At 41.8% G+C, this 15893-nt stretch overlaps 1 protein-coding gene across 1 annotated transcript in view; it reads left to right on the top strand.

Moving 5' to 3' along the window:
* The first annotated feature begins 2560 nt into the window (after nucleotides 1-2560).
* The window catches only part of KANSL1 (KAT8 regulatory NSL complex subunit 1), a 174665-nt gene continuing 161332 nt past the window's right edge, over nucleotides 2561-15893 (top strand). The window contains exons 1-2 of the mRNA XM_042965867.1: nucleotides 2561-2637; nucleotides 3462-3600. The gene's annotated coding sequence lies outside the window, so the exon portion shown is untranslated. The remainder of the gene's footprint in view (nucleotides 2638-3461; nucleotides 3601-15893) is intronic.

Here is a 15893-nt window from a genome sequence, read left to right as displayed (position 1 = left end):
CATTCCTATGTGGAAGTGTGGAGGGTGGGAAGGATGATTTCTTTAGGGTATCGGTGTTTGTTTTTTGTTTTTCTTGACCGTCTGTTTTGTAGGGTATCGTTTTTTAATCTGTGGTCCACAGATCAGGAAACTCATGCACTTTGATCAGGAAAAGTAATATGCCTTTATTTGCCAAGGTCTAATGAAAATTAGCATTACCTTCAATTCCGGGTGGAGACAACAAGCCAAAGCAGTATTAGTGGTACCTGTGACCTTGTCGTTAACAGAAATCATAGCTGTTTTCCTATTTTATGACAGTTGTCGCAAATATCTTGAAATATGATTTATGCTCATCTACTGCCTCAAAATTATGGTGGTGATTAGGCCTGCCATTAGATCTTGTTATTTAATACGTTAATATAAAGCATATATATTACTATATCACACTTCTAAAAATATTTTGTTTTAATATAATTGGCTTCCTTTGAATTTGTAGGTATGTTTCTTATGCATTCAAAATATTTTGAGAAGGGTCCATATGTTTCACCAGACTGCCAAAAGCTTCCGCCGTTTGAAAAAGTTAAGAACTCTGCTTTCCAGGTGTTCTCTTGGCTTTCCTTCTTCTTGAATGACCCTGAAGAGGGTCCCTGAAGTGACCCTCAAGCCTGGTGAGGCTCTCACGGTTTCTATTATTCTATTTTTCCAGAGATCCTCCCTCCCTTAATTTTCAACATGTATTGTTTTTCTTACCTCGCTGATCACCTGTTTCTTCTCATCTTCCTGACTTTAACTGCGGGTGTCTTTTTAAGCTTCTGTGGGGAGTTTATCCTTTAGCATGTCATTGATCACCATATTTTGGTGGAGAACTGGAAATGTCCCCTGGTCCACATTGTCCACCCTCTCCCAGTTCCATAACCCCAACTGCCTCTGGGACATCTCCACTTGCTTTTATCACGGATATCTGGAAGGAACATATTAAAAACTAGATTCCTCTCCACACCTGCATGTTGTCCCACTTTGCCTGGACGACCATCTTGTCTGTCCTCCTGGCTTTGCGGCCTTAGAATTATTTAAAGGTATGAATCAATAGATTAAAAAAAAAAACAAAAAACCCTGGAACCTTTGTGAATGGCACAAAAATCAGAAGATAACAAAAGGATATGCAGTGAAACGTTAAGTCTTCCTCCCACCTGGTCTCCTAGGCACTCAGTTCCCCTCCCAGGAGGAAACCACTGTTCCTAGCTCCTAGAGTGATTTTTGATTCCTTCTTATTTTCGGCTTTATCTCAAGTCCTTCCCTGTTTGCAAGATGAGTGCCCTTTCCTCTCCAGGCCCTCGTGACCATATATGTGGTTGACTTTATATATAAGTATTGGTACGTGTATTTTTTATGTATATGTATAAAATCTCCCCCTGTGGCCTTCCGGCCTCGAGTTTTCATCGCGTCGCTTCCTGGATGAAGAACCTACAGGGGTGAGGGGCCGGGGTTGGGGGTGATGGAGAAGAGGATCTACAGGGCACTTAGGTAGGGGTTTGGAGTGGCAGACTGGTGGGAAGCTCTGACAGGGCTCCTATTTCTATTCCTCCCGCCTCGGGCCCCCTTCCAGTCCTCTTGTCCAAATGTCTCTCGTTTCCAAGAGCCCAGACAGAGACAGAGACAGCGAGATACACAGAGACGGAGACGCCGAGGCACCAGCATCCCTCTCCCCACTCTGTCCCGCCCCAGCGCTCTGACGGACATCCCCCATCAGCCAATGGCGCTCGCGATGTGCCCCGGAAGGGCCAATGGGAGACAGAGGAGGGCGGAAGGTTTCCCCGCCCCCACTTCTAGGCTTGGTTGAGCCGTGCAGGTAGGTCCGGGGCCGGGGGAGTCGCCGTTGGCACTGGTGCCCGGGGGGGTGGGGGCACGAGTCGGTAGGGGTGATGGTGGGGAAGGGGAGGCGGCCCCGACTGCGGGAGTTTGAGGGGGAGGCCCGGCCGGGAGGCAGGGGGCCGAAGGGCCCGGGGAACGGGCGCCGCCGAGGGCCCTGGAAGCGGCTGGGCTGGGGGAGCGGAGACGCGTGTGTGGGGCACCGGGACCCCCGCCCCGCGCCCACCCGCAGGCCTGGGCCGCCGGCTGCGGGCCGAGGGGCCGGGGGGCCCTTGCTGCCCGGAGGCGGACCGGGGCCGGGCCCGGGGCCGGGGGCGCCGAGCAGAGCCCGGGGCGCCAGGCCGAGCCGAGGTGGGACGGACCGACGCGGAGAGGAAGGGAAGCTGCATCCCGCGGGCCGCCCCTCCTGAAGCAAGCCGGGGCAACGGCCGCCGGCGCCCCTGCCCTGAGCCCACTCCCCCACTCGCCCCCACCCTAACAATGGGGATGGGGCCGAAGGAGTCGCCCCTCAGCGGGAAGGTGGGGGGGCTAGGTTTGGGACTAGGGTCCAAGGTGGGGGGAGGGGTGGGAACTCGGGCTCTCCCCTTTCTCTTCTCCCCTTGGCTTTTGCGGTGAGGATCTTGGAGGGGCTATTAAACCCTCCTGAGACTTGGGTCAAGAGTCAAACTCCCCCCCCCCCCCCGCCCCGACTCCGCCCTCCCCCCAAATCCGATGAGCGGTGAGGAAAGTGATGCCAAGTCTTCGAAGCAGAAGTGACAAGCGCATAGCAAGAACAAATCTACTCCAGAGGTTTTTATTTTTAATTTTTCTTAAGAAATCAGGGTACTGTAGCCTTTGATTTTTCAAAATTTATTTTTGCGGGGTGGGGGTGCTGGGGTTTTTTTGTTTTTGTTTTTTTTTTTGGTGTTTTTTTTTTTTTTTTTTTTTGTCCCTGCTCGGGCAAGCCTCCATTTTAAGCGAAACAGTAACTGGTTAAGCTGGAATTTTCATCCAGGCCTAGGACTTGAACAAGGATCCGACAAGAGGTCATTTAATCGATCTTCCTTCCTCCACATAAACTTGCCTGCTCCCCATCCTCAAAATTAAGTTGTTTGGTCTGCTTTTAAAGATCCCTAGGAAAGAAGGGCCTTTTATTTGCTTGGAGCACTTAAGTCAAGAATAGATTTTTCATGTAGAATGGGCTCTGAAACTTAAATTTCATAAAATTTAGGACCATCAGGATGATCAGAGAGGTTTTAATTTATTGAATAAAATTAAATGTGGCAAGGGTCTTTTTAGATGGTCCGTTAACAAATCACTTTTCAATAGTGTTTTTGAAGTACCCTGGATAATCATTTTTTCATCTGGGTTTTTGGTTTTCCGATTATTTATTTGATAAGCAATTTTATGTTATCTAAAGTGTTACACATTTAATCCACATTTTATGTAAAATACATTTCTGCATATAGATGGAGATATACATACACACAATTGCCCTTTTCTAAGCGGACTGTGTTTTGTACATCTTTTTAGGATGGTGAGGCAAATAGTACTTTGAATTTCTGTCCAGATAGCTTAAACTGTTGACTTCTTCTTGATTAGTTTTTAGTCTCACTGAAAGTCCTCTCTTTCAGATTACCTTCTTGAAGCAAAAAATTTTCCTACCTGCTCATACTTGGTGGCTGAGGGACTACAGAGATTCCCTTCTTGCTCATTTCTGAGTATTGTCTGAACTCTTCTGACACTATGACTGCTCTTTGGATGCCTCTCAAGGTAAGATGTGTTGTTTTTAAAATTAAAGTTCTCATTTTATTTTTTTTTCTTTAGAATTGAGAATATTCTAAAATCCTTGAATTTGCAGCTCTTCAGCCCTCTTGTCTGACACTCCTTTCCCTTCCAGAACTCCTATTGTGTGTGCTTCCAGGACTGATTAGTTACTCCTTACTTTGGCTACTTACTGTTCTTGATTATTGGTGTTAAAGTATTAGGGAAGTTCTCAGATTAACTTCCATTATAATGATGTGTTTACTTTTTAACTTTAAATCATGACAACTGACACACAGTTGTAAAAATTCTGTTCCAATCTCATAGGATGGATTGACAGTCAAACACCCAGGTCTACTTTCAAACAGGTACTTTAGAGTCATAGGTACTAGGGTGTGTCCCACTGTTGCAAATCTGTAGCTGATTCATGTGTTACAAAAGATGTGTCATTAACCATTTGTTTACTCTGAAACTTCATATAGTAAGTAGATGAGAACCTTCTAAGACCTGTTGGTTTACCCGTACTCTGTTGGAGGGTTCTCCTACTGCCCCCTGGTCCTGTGCATTTGAATTTACACTATTTTTCTCAAACGGGTAGCACTTTGTGTCGAGTTTCATCTCACAAGATAAGTTTCTTGGGCGGTGTGGCTAGATGATCTTGAGATGAAAAAGCCCTCATTGATAATCATGGTCCTCCAGTCTCTTGGTTCCTTCTATCTCTTGTACGTAGGTGGTCAAAGGACTTTGCGTTAGGACTAAACAGAGGGTAAAGCTTAAGACATATGTAGGGAGGAAAATGGGAGGAATGATGGAGAGAGAAAGGTAAGGAATGATGGATACCCTCTGCCAGCTTTACCAGGTGGCACAGGTTGCCTTCCTTTGGAGCTAGATCCTAGTTGAGTAGTTGAGACTATTGTGTGGTGGTCTCCCCTGTGGAATTCCAAGTTAATGCAGTGGACAAATCAGAGAATAATGCGGTCTGTGTAACTAAATATTTAGACTGAGGGAAATCTTTAGGTCAATGTAGACTGAATTCTCATCTTCATTTATGTTCCAGCTGCTATTGTTGGATAATGAGTGCTTATATTAGTATAAAGGAAGCCAAAGTGACACTGTTGCCAGCCATTCTCTTTGTAGAGTTGGAGGGGTTGCATGGGGAATCCAGCCAGCAGTCCTGAACCCATGAGAATTAGAGGACCTTGTACAAGAGTATTTTTCTTTGGCACCGAGTGTTTAGTGCCAGGACCTGGTGGCCCCTATTATCTTCAGGAAGTAGGCAAGGGGCTATGAATGGGTACCAGTTCTCTAGAAACCTAAGGAAATTGAGACCCAATATATCAGATTTTATTTTACAGTCACCTTAGTTTTAACTAAGCTATTAGGTACTTAGAGGCCTGGTTTTGAAGATGTATATGATGTTTAAAATGTTAACTCTAAATCGCTGAACCTGGTGGGTTACAATATAGTCCCACAGCAACCTCTGAAGTTGTACGAAAGGCCTCTGGCTTGGCAGGCAAACAGAATGGAAGTGAGCGTTCCATTCTGTGTGAGTTACTACCTGTTACCTACTGTGTGGCTGCCTTAATCTTATGTCCCTCACCAGTTCTTTGATCACTGGAAGACCTCTTTTGAGTCTAAACAAATTTGTTTGCTAACATTCTCCTATTCCTTTTATTACTTAAAACAAAACAAAAACAAACCATCTTGAAAGCTATAGTGTTTGATCTGGGCAGGAAAAAAAGGGCAGCTTTTGGGAAGAAGAGGATGACATTGAATTTGAAGGATAGAAAATAAAAAAGGGAGAGAGAACTCTCTCTTTTGTGTGAATGTCCTTAAAATGTTTCTGAGATATATTTTCAGATTACAGCTGCTTATTTTTAAGTAAAAAAAAAAAAAAAAAAAAATGGTCGGCTAATTAAAATGTATACTTTGGAAACAAAATGTTTGTTTCTTATAGCTCATGTATTTTGTTTCTGATTGTCATATTTCAGAATGAACTCCAGTTATATCAGGCATTACTTACATGTTAGACCTGAGTATGTGCTTGTTTCCATGCATTTAGAAAATAGCGCCAATATGCACCCTTTTCACAAACCAAAGTACCGAAGGAAAGATAACAAAAGGAAAAGAATGCCAAACAAAAACTCCTCAAGGCGGTTAAGGCACTGTTGTTAATTAGAAATTACTATGGAGTGGTGCCTGGGTGGCTCAGTTGATTGGGTGGCCAGCTCTTTTTTTCGGCTCAGGTCATGATCTCACTGTTTGTGGGATCAAGTCCCGACTCAGGCTCTGTGCTGATAGCTGGGAGCCTGCTTGGGATTCTCTCTCTCTCTCTTTCTCCCTCTCTGCCCCTCTCCAGCTCGTGCACATGCTCTCTGTTTCTCAAAATAAATAAACTTAAATAAACTTAAAAAAAAAAAAATGGGGCGCCTGGTGGCTCAGTCACTTGGGCGTCTGACTTCGGCTCAGGTCATGATCTCATGGCTTGAGGGTTTGAGCCCCATGTCGGGCTCTGTGCTGACACCTCAGAGCCTGGAGCCTGCTTCGGATTCTGTGTGTGTGTGTGTGTCTCTCTCCCTGCCCCTCCCCCACTTGCGCTCTGTCTCTCTCTCTCTCTCTCTCTAAGATAAATAAATGTTAAAAAAAAAAAAATTCCCATGGAGATTATGTACCCCTTTGTATATATCAGGGATCTATAGCTTTTTCACTGCTAGCCATGACTAAGCACTATGGATGATGTTTGATGTTCCTAGGTCCAGTGGTCAGGGTTGGGACATGGGTGAGATGGGAAAGGAATGGAGAGGAGGGGGAGGAAAAATGGGCAAGTTGGAGAAAAGAGCAAAGAAAAGATGAGGGGCTGGGAGAAGAGCTGTATGGGCCCTGGCATGTGCTATGACACCACCATCACTTGCCTCAGGTTGCTTTACGGACTGCTGGTTGCCTTGTGTTTGAATTGTGATTGAACTATGATGGAAGCAAGTAAAAAGTATTCTTGACCAGGGGCGCCTGGATGGCTCAGTCGGTTAAGCATCTGACTTCAGCTCAGGTCATGATCTCACACTCCGTGAGTTCCAGCCCCACATCGGGCTCTGTGTTGACAGCTCAGAGCCTGGAGCCTGCTTCACATTCTGTGTCTCCCTCTCTCTCTGCCCCTTCCCTGCTCATGCTCTGTCTCTCTCTGTCTCAAACATAAATAAACATTAAAGTATTCTTGACCAAAGGGCAGAACTAAAATATAATTCAATATGATATGGAATGGTCTCCCAAGATACATAGTTAAGTGATCAAAGCAAGATGCAGAATAGCATGTGTGCTATATTACCCTTTATGTGTTTTGGAGGAGAAAAAAGGAGAAAAGAAAATTTGTATTGTCTCGGTGTGTAAGCCCTTAAAAAAACTTTAGAAGAATAAACAAAATGGTGACTTTGGTTACCTGTTAAGTCTAGAAACTGGGCAGGTAGAGCACAGGGTGAGAAGGAGACTTCCTACTGTACTATATTTTTTATACTTTCTGATGTTTGTATCAAAATAAAAAATTTAATGCAAAATTTACAAAATCCTTCAAAAACAGTATCTCAGTTTTACATCTCTTCTCGTCCTGTGTCTGGAAGTCAGAGAAACAGCCAGGGCCACAGCTGAGAGAGCAGATGGCCTTTGAACAGTGGCTGAAGGGATATATATACACAAAGGGTACTGTCATCTAGGACACATATTCTCCTGAGATCTTGAAGAATTTTCAGCTTATAGATGTATATTTCTAGTATTGAATTGGAAGGTCAGGCCTTTACACGTTTTACTTGCTCTTAAAGTTTTAGTAAAAAGATTTTCTTTGTTTACTCCTTCATGTTGGTAGTTAGATACACTATCATGTTCCTGGCTGTGTGATCTTAGGCAATTTCTTAACCTCTCTGAGATTCAGAGTCTTTCTTTGTATTGGAAATAATATTAACATTGCTGTGTATATCATAGCTATAAAGGCCATGGTATCTGACTTAGTGAACTACTACTGTTATTACAATAATTATTATTAATAATAGTTCCTTATAGCCTGGTGGTAAGAGTGGGGGCTCTCGCTGATGTTGGGCAAGTTCCTTTACCTCTTAGAGCCTTGGTGTCCTCATCTGTATAAAGGGTATAATTACAGTATCTAGATCCCAGGGTGGACTTCAGAAGAACTAAGAGTTTGCTGTTGCAAAATTCTTAGAAAAACACTTGGTGTGTGCTCACTAAACATGAGCTGCTAATTTTCTTTATGACATCTGTTTGCTAGGGCTGCCATAACAAAGTGCCACAAATTAAGTGGCTTAAACAACAGAAATGTATTGTGTCTCAGTTCTGGAGGCTAGAAGTCTGAGGGCAGGGATGTACGTGCTCCCTCTGAAGGTACTAGGGCAGGATCTGTTCAGGCCTCTTCTAGCTTCTGGTAGTTCCTTGGCTTGTGGCCACATGACTTCAGTCTTTATACAGAGTTCTCCCTGTGTGCATGTCTTTGTGTTTAAAATTTCTCCTTTTAAAAAGGATAACAATCATACTGGATTAAGGCCCACCCCAATGGCCTCATTTTAACTTGATCACTTCTGTAAAGACCCTATCTCCAGTTTTGCTGTAGTGGGCATCAGGAGTCCAAAATCTCTTTTGGGGGCACACAGTTCAACCCATAACAACATCCAGTAGCCTTGTCAGCCCCACAGACTTTCGTCCCTCATCATGGGTGACAGACCCTCAGACCCTCAACACCTATCTATACATGGGAAATGAAAATTTTGGTGCAAATTGGGAACATGATTTAAAGAAGTAGATTATTTCCTTAGGCTTCTCATGGATTTATCTTTATTATGTATAGATTTTTGTTACCATTGAAACTTTAGGTTTATATAAAATCAAAATTTTACAAGGTTAGATTATTTTTTTTTAAACTGAGTAAAATTCTGATTTGCAAAATTAAGGTCAAGACTACAGTCTTGCTCTCCATGTCTCATCCTTTGTGGAAATTGATATTTGGGATTTCCTTAGGCCCATGTGTCTGTCTCTAGGTGTTTGGGAGCCAAGGATACCCAGTAATGTGGAATTAACAGCCTCCTCACTGTGTGTTTTCTATGCAATCAGATGCCATATTTGAAGAAGCTGGCGTGGTTATCCTCTAACATTTGGCTTCAAACTGTCATTTTTGGGTAGACAGAATGGGTCCCCCCAGAAATAGCAAGACCTGGAGCAAGTTCCTCCTGTGGCTTGACTGATTTGGTTAGTCCTCTGCTTCCATTCCTCTCCTATTTGCCATTAGGGTAAAGTTCAAACTTTTTAACGTAGGATATAGACCTCTGATGATCTAGCTGCTGCCAACCTGTTTTGTTTTTAAACCTTACTTTTCACCACTGGCCTGTATGCACCTTTGTTTAATGATTTCCTTCTCCTGAAACGTCTAGTGCTAAGACTTAAAAAGTTAACATTGAGGTGAAAATTTTTCTAAAGGTGTTACATGCTTCTCTGCCTCCTTAAAGGAAGCACCTTGAACAAAATTATATCTTTTAATAATAATCCAGAATTATGAAACATCCTCATTATGCCTAGCAGTTACTGTACTGGGCTAAAATATAATGTGCCTTTAGAGACCAAAAAAATATACTGTATGAGTGGACTAGTGTGTATATATTACATACTCTGGGGTTATTCTTTTTCTTTCTTTTTTTTTGGGGGGGGGGTTATTCTTTTTCAAATTTTATTTTATTTTTTATTTTAAGTAATCTCTACACCCAACGTGGGGTTTGAACTCATGACCCTGAGATCAGGAGTTGCATGCTCTTCTGGCTGAGCCAGCGGGGCATCCCGCTCTTGGGTTATTTTCTATATTCTTTTGTCTATTGTCATCTACTTTCATGACCTCCTACCTTAGTGTCAGGCAGTTATTGTCCTTGTTCTTGTTCTAGCCTCCAGCAGCTCTCCCCGCTATTTTAATGCTTTCTTTCTGTAGTAGGCTGGGATACTGGCAAACTAAGCTTATATAAATTATTTGCCAAGGAAAAGTAAATAGATCTTTAGTGATAGCTGGAAGGATTTTGCTATAGATAAAATATATGAAGAGTGACGAGTTTTTGGCAGCCTGGTTTTGCTTTTGTGCATTTTATGGAGAGGAAGCATCCATTGCTTTTATCAGATTTTTACGGTGCTCTGGGACTGTTCTGGATAAATACGTATTACGAAATTGCTTCGTGAGTTGTCATCAGAGGCTGGTTCCTAAATTCCTTCTCCTATCTCCCTACCCTGAAGAGAAGGAGTTCATAGTGTTGGGTAATTGTTTGGACTATGGGAGGAAGAGCCATTCATCCAGGCCAGAGAGTGCTGATGAGGCCTAGGCAGACCACCAGAAGTAGGGGCTGGAGTTGGGGAGAAAAGTCAGGTAGAGCGTAGGAGAGCAGTGCTGGGCCTTGTTGACTGGTTTGCTCTGGAGGACAAAGAGTAGCCATCGTAACTCTGGAAGCTCAAAAAATTATGCAGGTACTTGACTTGAAGAGATTGAAAAATACTATCTTTTAAAAAAATTATCTTTTTATTCTGGACAGCCTAGTGATTTAAGTTTTTGCTGGATTTTTTTCTTCCTTAGAAATCATCTTGTGAAATGTTTCCGCCTAGATTGTAATTTGATAAGTGAGGCAGCCAGATGAGAGTGGAAACAGGGCTAAAAGAATCAAATAAAACATTTTAATTAACATTATCATTCTGGAAGCATCTTACTGTGGGGGCTTCTTTGGAAGTCAGACAGCTAGCTGCCTTGCTTATAAAGGAAATCGCCCTTCCCCCAGTGACTTTGTCTCTTGGGTCAGAGAGCACACAAAGCCTATCAGGGAAGAAGCCCTCTTGGGTCCACTGTCCCTGTGTCTGTCTTTGCCTCTTTCCATGCTAGGCCCACCCCTCTGGCCGCTTGAGCTGTTTTCTTCCTCCTTGTAGGGACCTCTGGCTGTCAGTCGTCTCTTTCCCCAACCAATTTTCAGCCTCCCGTGCCCTGTCGGCTCCTGTTCTTCAGCTTATAAATACATTCAAGTCTCTTACTTTTTAAGAATACAAAACCCTACACTATAACCATTGGTTCTTGGCTAGATTCTACCTGTGAGTTCCCTTACGTGTTCATCTCTGTTGCCAAATTCAGAGGCTCCCTTTCGACCATCTTCTGAGACCTCCTTGTGGTCTCTGACGCTGTGGATTGTCCCCCCTGGTTGTGGTGGTGGTGGTCCCTCCTGGCCTCTTGTCTTCATTTCTGAGAAGCAGTGTAGAAGAGTGGTACAGGACATGGACTCTGGATCCAGAATCCTAGATTCAGATCTCAGCTCTTCCACTTATTGTATTACCTTGAAAAAATTATTTAATGTCTCTGTGCCTCAGGTACCTCGTCTGAAAAATGGGAAAAATAATAAAAATAATAGCACCTCCCTCAGAGGACTGTTGTGAGGAGGAAATGAGTCAATACATGGAAAGCACATGGAGGGGTGCTTGACACAGAGTAAAGTACAGATGATGTGACTTCAGCCTCTTTCTGGACCATTGTCATCTCTGGCTGCTCTGTTTTCTTTGTGGACTCTTTTCTTCTTTCGCATCACTGTTTGCCTTAGCTTGGCCCTCTCTCCTCTTACCCTATGCATTTTCTCGGGGACATTTCAAGCGCAGTTTTTGTCTCATTCACCATCCATATAGTGATGATTTGCAAATGTGTTTTTTCTAGATCTAAATGGTCTTCTTATCTCTGATCCCCTACACGCAGCTGCCTCCTGGACATCTCTACTTGGCTGTCCCACGTTCATTTCCAAATGACCTAATCAGGGGCACCTGAGTGGCTCACTTGGTTAAGGGTCTGACTCTTGATCTCAACTCAGGTCTTGATCTCAGGGTTGTGAGTTCAAGCCCTGCATTGGGCTCTGGCTGGGCGTGGGGCCTACTTTAAAAAAAAAAAAAAAAAAAGACCTAATCAACTACTCCCCCCTGGTCCAACCTCTTCCCATTTTCGTGTCCCTGTGAGTGGTACCATCATTCACCCAGTCACCCAAGTCAGAATTCCTCCTTGTGGCATAATGGTCACCATGTTCTTGAGATCCTAGCTCACAATGTTTTCTTAGTCTCCTCCACTTCTCTCTCCTGAGTTCAGACCATTGTCACCCTTTGCCTGCATGACCTCTGTCACCTTATGATCATTCTACTTGACTGCCTTCCATCTTCCAAGTTGCCGCCAGTGTGATCCTTATAAAATATCGATCTCATCATCTCATCATATGCCTGATCTAGGTAGAATTCAAATGCTTTTGCCAAGCATCCAGGCCCTGGTGATCTGGCCCCTGCCAGATCATCTGTCTCCTTTCTGAGCACCCTGAACTCAATGGTGCTGAATTGCTTGCAGTTCTTTCTGTGCATCTTACTGCACCTTTGCCCCTGGGCCTTTACATAAGCAGTTGCTTCTGTTTAAAGTGACTTCTGCCCTGTTGTAGACACTTAGTTCTCCCAGTTCTTTAATAACAGTGATGATAATAACAGTAACAGCATAGTAGCTGACACTGATAGCTTCCTGTGTCCCCAGGCATTGCCTTTGGGTGTGTGTGTGCACATAGCTGGCACTTCTGTTGTACGGTGATTGTAGGTTTACTTCTCACACCCATCTAGCTTCCAAGTCCTTTGAGAGTAGGGCTTGAGTCTTGTCTCTTACTATCACAGCTTGCTTTTTATGGCACTTGGTGAGTGAGTGTATGTTGAACGGATGGTCTAAGGACTACATTGCCCCGTTGAAGTACTTCTTTAGGAGGGTATCAATCAAAAAGCTGAGTTAGTCACATACATTCGCCAGCCCTGGCCTTACCCTTTGGAGATGTAGGACCCAGCTTGTTGAGTGTAAGCAGCTGAGTAACTTGGAATAAGAATTGCAAGGAAGTTTTTGTTTTAAATTTCCATTGAATGGGACATAGGTGTTTTTGTTTTCTTAGTTTTGCTTTTGAAAAAGAGATCAATTTGCCGACAAGCCAGTGTCACCTGGTAACTAGAATGTTTTCACATTATTAGAATAAACTATAGGAAAATGAATATTATTTAGGCTTGTGATATTCCAACCACGTAGTGTATTTGGTAGTGAACTGATTAGAATTCTTTATTAGTGATCAGGTGTCCCCTCCCTCCTTTTTCATCAGTGCTCTGTTGAGTTTAGACACAGAACTGTTTTATCACTGTATAAAAACTGTGTTTTTAGCAACAATCCAGAATATGGACAAGCTTATATGTTTGACTCTTGAACAATGCAGGACTTAGGGGCGCCAACCCTGTACAAAGATCCACATATAACTTTTGACTCCCCCACAATTTATTAATAGCCTACTGTTGACTGGAGCCTTACCAATAACATGAACAGTTCATTAACATGTATTTTCTATGTTACATGTATTCTGTACTGCATTCTTAGAGTAAGGTAAGCCAGGGAAAATACAATGTTATTAAGAAGATCATAAGAGAAAATACATTTACATTTACAGTACTTTACTGTATCAGTATTATCAGTTTACATTGTCTCTTTATAAGATGAATCATGTATCTGTCAGTATCTATGTCAATATTGTCTTATATGACAAAATACTGCAGGTGTTACATATATTACTAATAGTAGACATCAAAAATGAAAAGATAATGTACAGTCTGTGTGTATGTAAGTTTGATAAATTTTAAGTTTTATAGTTCATATATATTTTGTGGTAGTGATAAAATAGACTAGTATCTATATACATTTTATGCATTTATGATATACCCTAACATTTTATTTATTTTTTAATGTTTCTAGACTACGTGGCTCATCTGCCAGTTTTTTTAAATTGTCACAAATTTCCAAAAATTTTTCCAGTATATTTATTGAAGGCAGTCTATGTATAAATGGATTCTCGAACTTCAAACTCTTGGTCAAGGGTCAACTGTGGTTGTAGCCTGTATCTAGGTTTTGATCATGTAGTAATTTTTTGGCCAGCAGGGGGAGCCGAAGTCACTGATATGTGACTGCATCACCAGTTTTCAAAGTTTGTTATGCCAAAGGAAAGTAAGAAAAGCCTTACTGACAAAGAATTAGTCAGAGTTCACAAGGAAGAAATACAACTGCCAAGAGGCATATGAGAAACATATTTATTCTGAAGTAATCAAAGGAATGCAGATTAAAATGATACACTTTTTTTTTTTTTTTTTTTTGAGTAAACTCTACCCCCACTGTGGGGCTCAAACTCATGACCCCCAAGACTAGAGGCACAACTCTACTCACTGAGCCAGCCAGGTGCCCCATAGAGTTTTGTTTTTTTTTTTTAACCTATCAAATTGGCAATTGAACTATGTTGTCAATGGTAGTAAAGGGGCAGTCTCCAAAACTGCTAGTGAAGTGTGCATTGGGCCCAATTTTTCTGGAAGGTATTTTGGCAACATGTATCGAAAAACCTAAAGGTGTCCTTTAACTTAGTTATTCTACTAGGAATTTACCTTAAGAGGGAGAAAAATAGAGATATACAGAAAGATTTGTGAACAAAGGTATTCATTGTAGCACTATTTATACTGGGGAGGACTGAGAATAAACTTGAATGAGCAGTGAGATTAATCGGTACATTATGGCATATTTAAGGATGGATGATTATACAACCATAAAACAGTGTTTTTGAAAACTTTTAATGTCTTAGAATGTTGAGTGTGTGATAAATGAAAAATTCAGTATATAGAGCTATGTAAGGATTCTAAATGTATAAAAGATAAAGAAAAATATAAAAACACATATAAATAAAAGAATGAAAGGAACTATAGCAACAGACCTCACTGAGTCTGTTAGACAGAGGTCATTAGCCAGTTATTCTGTCACCAAGACATGTTTTGAGGTGAGGCATTGTTACCTTATAAGCCATTAACCCCAGAGATTTAGGGCCTCACTTAAGGTACCACTTGTATCCTGTAGGACCCCAGAATGGACTTAATATACATAAGTTTATGCACTTCTTGAGTATTCTTAACCCTAAATCCCTCTTGGTGATAACACATTCCACACATTTCTTTTTATTTATTGTGGACAAAAAGACTACCTTTTGAAGTTTAAAAGCTTAGTTTATTGTACTGAGATCTGGTGAATAAATTAGTATATTTGCCATATTGATACATTTTCAGATTTTGGTCATAGTGCCCTTGGCTTTCATGTTTCTCCGTTGAAGATGATTGATTTTAAGGTGTAATCTCTGGTGAAACCTCCTTCAGCCTCTTAGTCATTCTGTTTACACTTTGGATCCTTGTTAGCATTGCTTTGCCTTTCCGGATTTATGGTAACCAGTCAGAACTACATTTTGAGATATAGCCAAATTATTATTTGCTAGAAAGATAGGAAAATATGTTCTGTTTTTAGTCTTTTCCTTAACAACCCCTCCCCATCCCTTCCTCCGCCTTTGCACAGAACATCACAGTATCTTTAGGGGAACATTCTATAATTATTCAAAAATTCATTTTTTTGACTGGAAGCCGTGAATTCTTTGGGGACGACTTAGGTTTTTTCCCTGTAGGTGCCTTACTTTCCATTTGTCCATGCTGTAATAATACCTGCCGTTCTCTGGCCTGTGGTATCTTAGCTTCCTCTATCTCACGGGGCTCTTAGAGGTAATTCAGGGTAAGAATCACCTTTTTAGTTAGGTCTGATGGTCAGAAAGCTTGACCTTATGTTGAGTTGAAATGTGCTCCTTCTGCAGTTTCCACTTTGGGCCCAATTTTGTCGACACAGGAACTGCAGCTCTAGTTTCTCTTCTGCTGGACAGATCTTTTAGATATTTGGACAACTTTCAGGCTTGCCAAAGTATTCTCTAAGCTGAAAATAAATCCCAGTTTTTTGCAAATGTTTCTCATTTGATACACTTAAAACTCCTTTCCGCCTCTCCGTTCCCTTATTTTTACAGCTCTGTATTATTTCACTATCAGGGAGCTTGTCATTCCATCTGCAAAATGGGGAATTTCCTCATGTCTTGAATATAATTCATTAAAATATCACATATAGCATTTCCAAAAATGCTACCTACAATCAGTCTTGTGCTTATACTTCTTCGTTTGGGGAGGTGCCTCAGCATTTACCCATAATATTCTGTCTAGATCACAACCTATCTATGGTAAATATTCACAATTTTGGAGTCACTCAGGCTTAAAAAAAATGACCTTTTACTTAGAATCTTGTCAAGACTTTTATAAAAGCCCACATGAATTATATTCACATGCTTACTTTCTTCTCAGAGAATTTGGGTAGACCGGTATGGTGTGATTTCCTCTTTTAGAAGCTGTGATGTCTT

The sequence above is a fragment of the Panthera tigris genome, chromosome E1 (genome assembly GCF_018350195.1).
Source record: "Panthera tigris isolate Pti1 chromosome E1, P.tigris_Pti1_mat1.1, whole genome shotgun sequence".
In the NCBI taxonomy this organism is placed as follows: Eukaryota; Metazoa; Chordata; class Mammalia; order Carnivora; family Felidae; genus Panthera; species Panthera tigris.
Note: the sequence above shows the minus strand (reverse complement) of the source record. Positions and strands in the feature narration are given on the sequence as shown.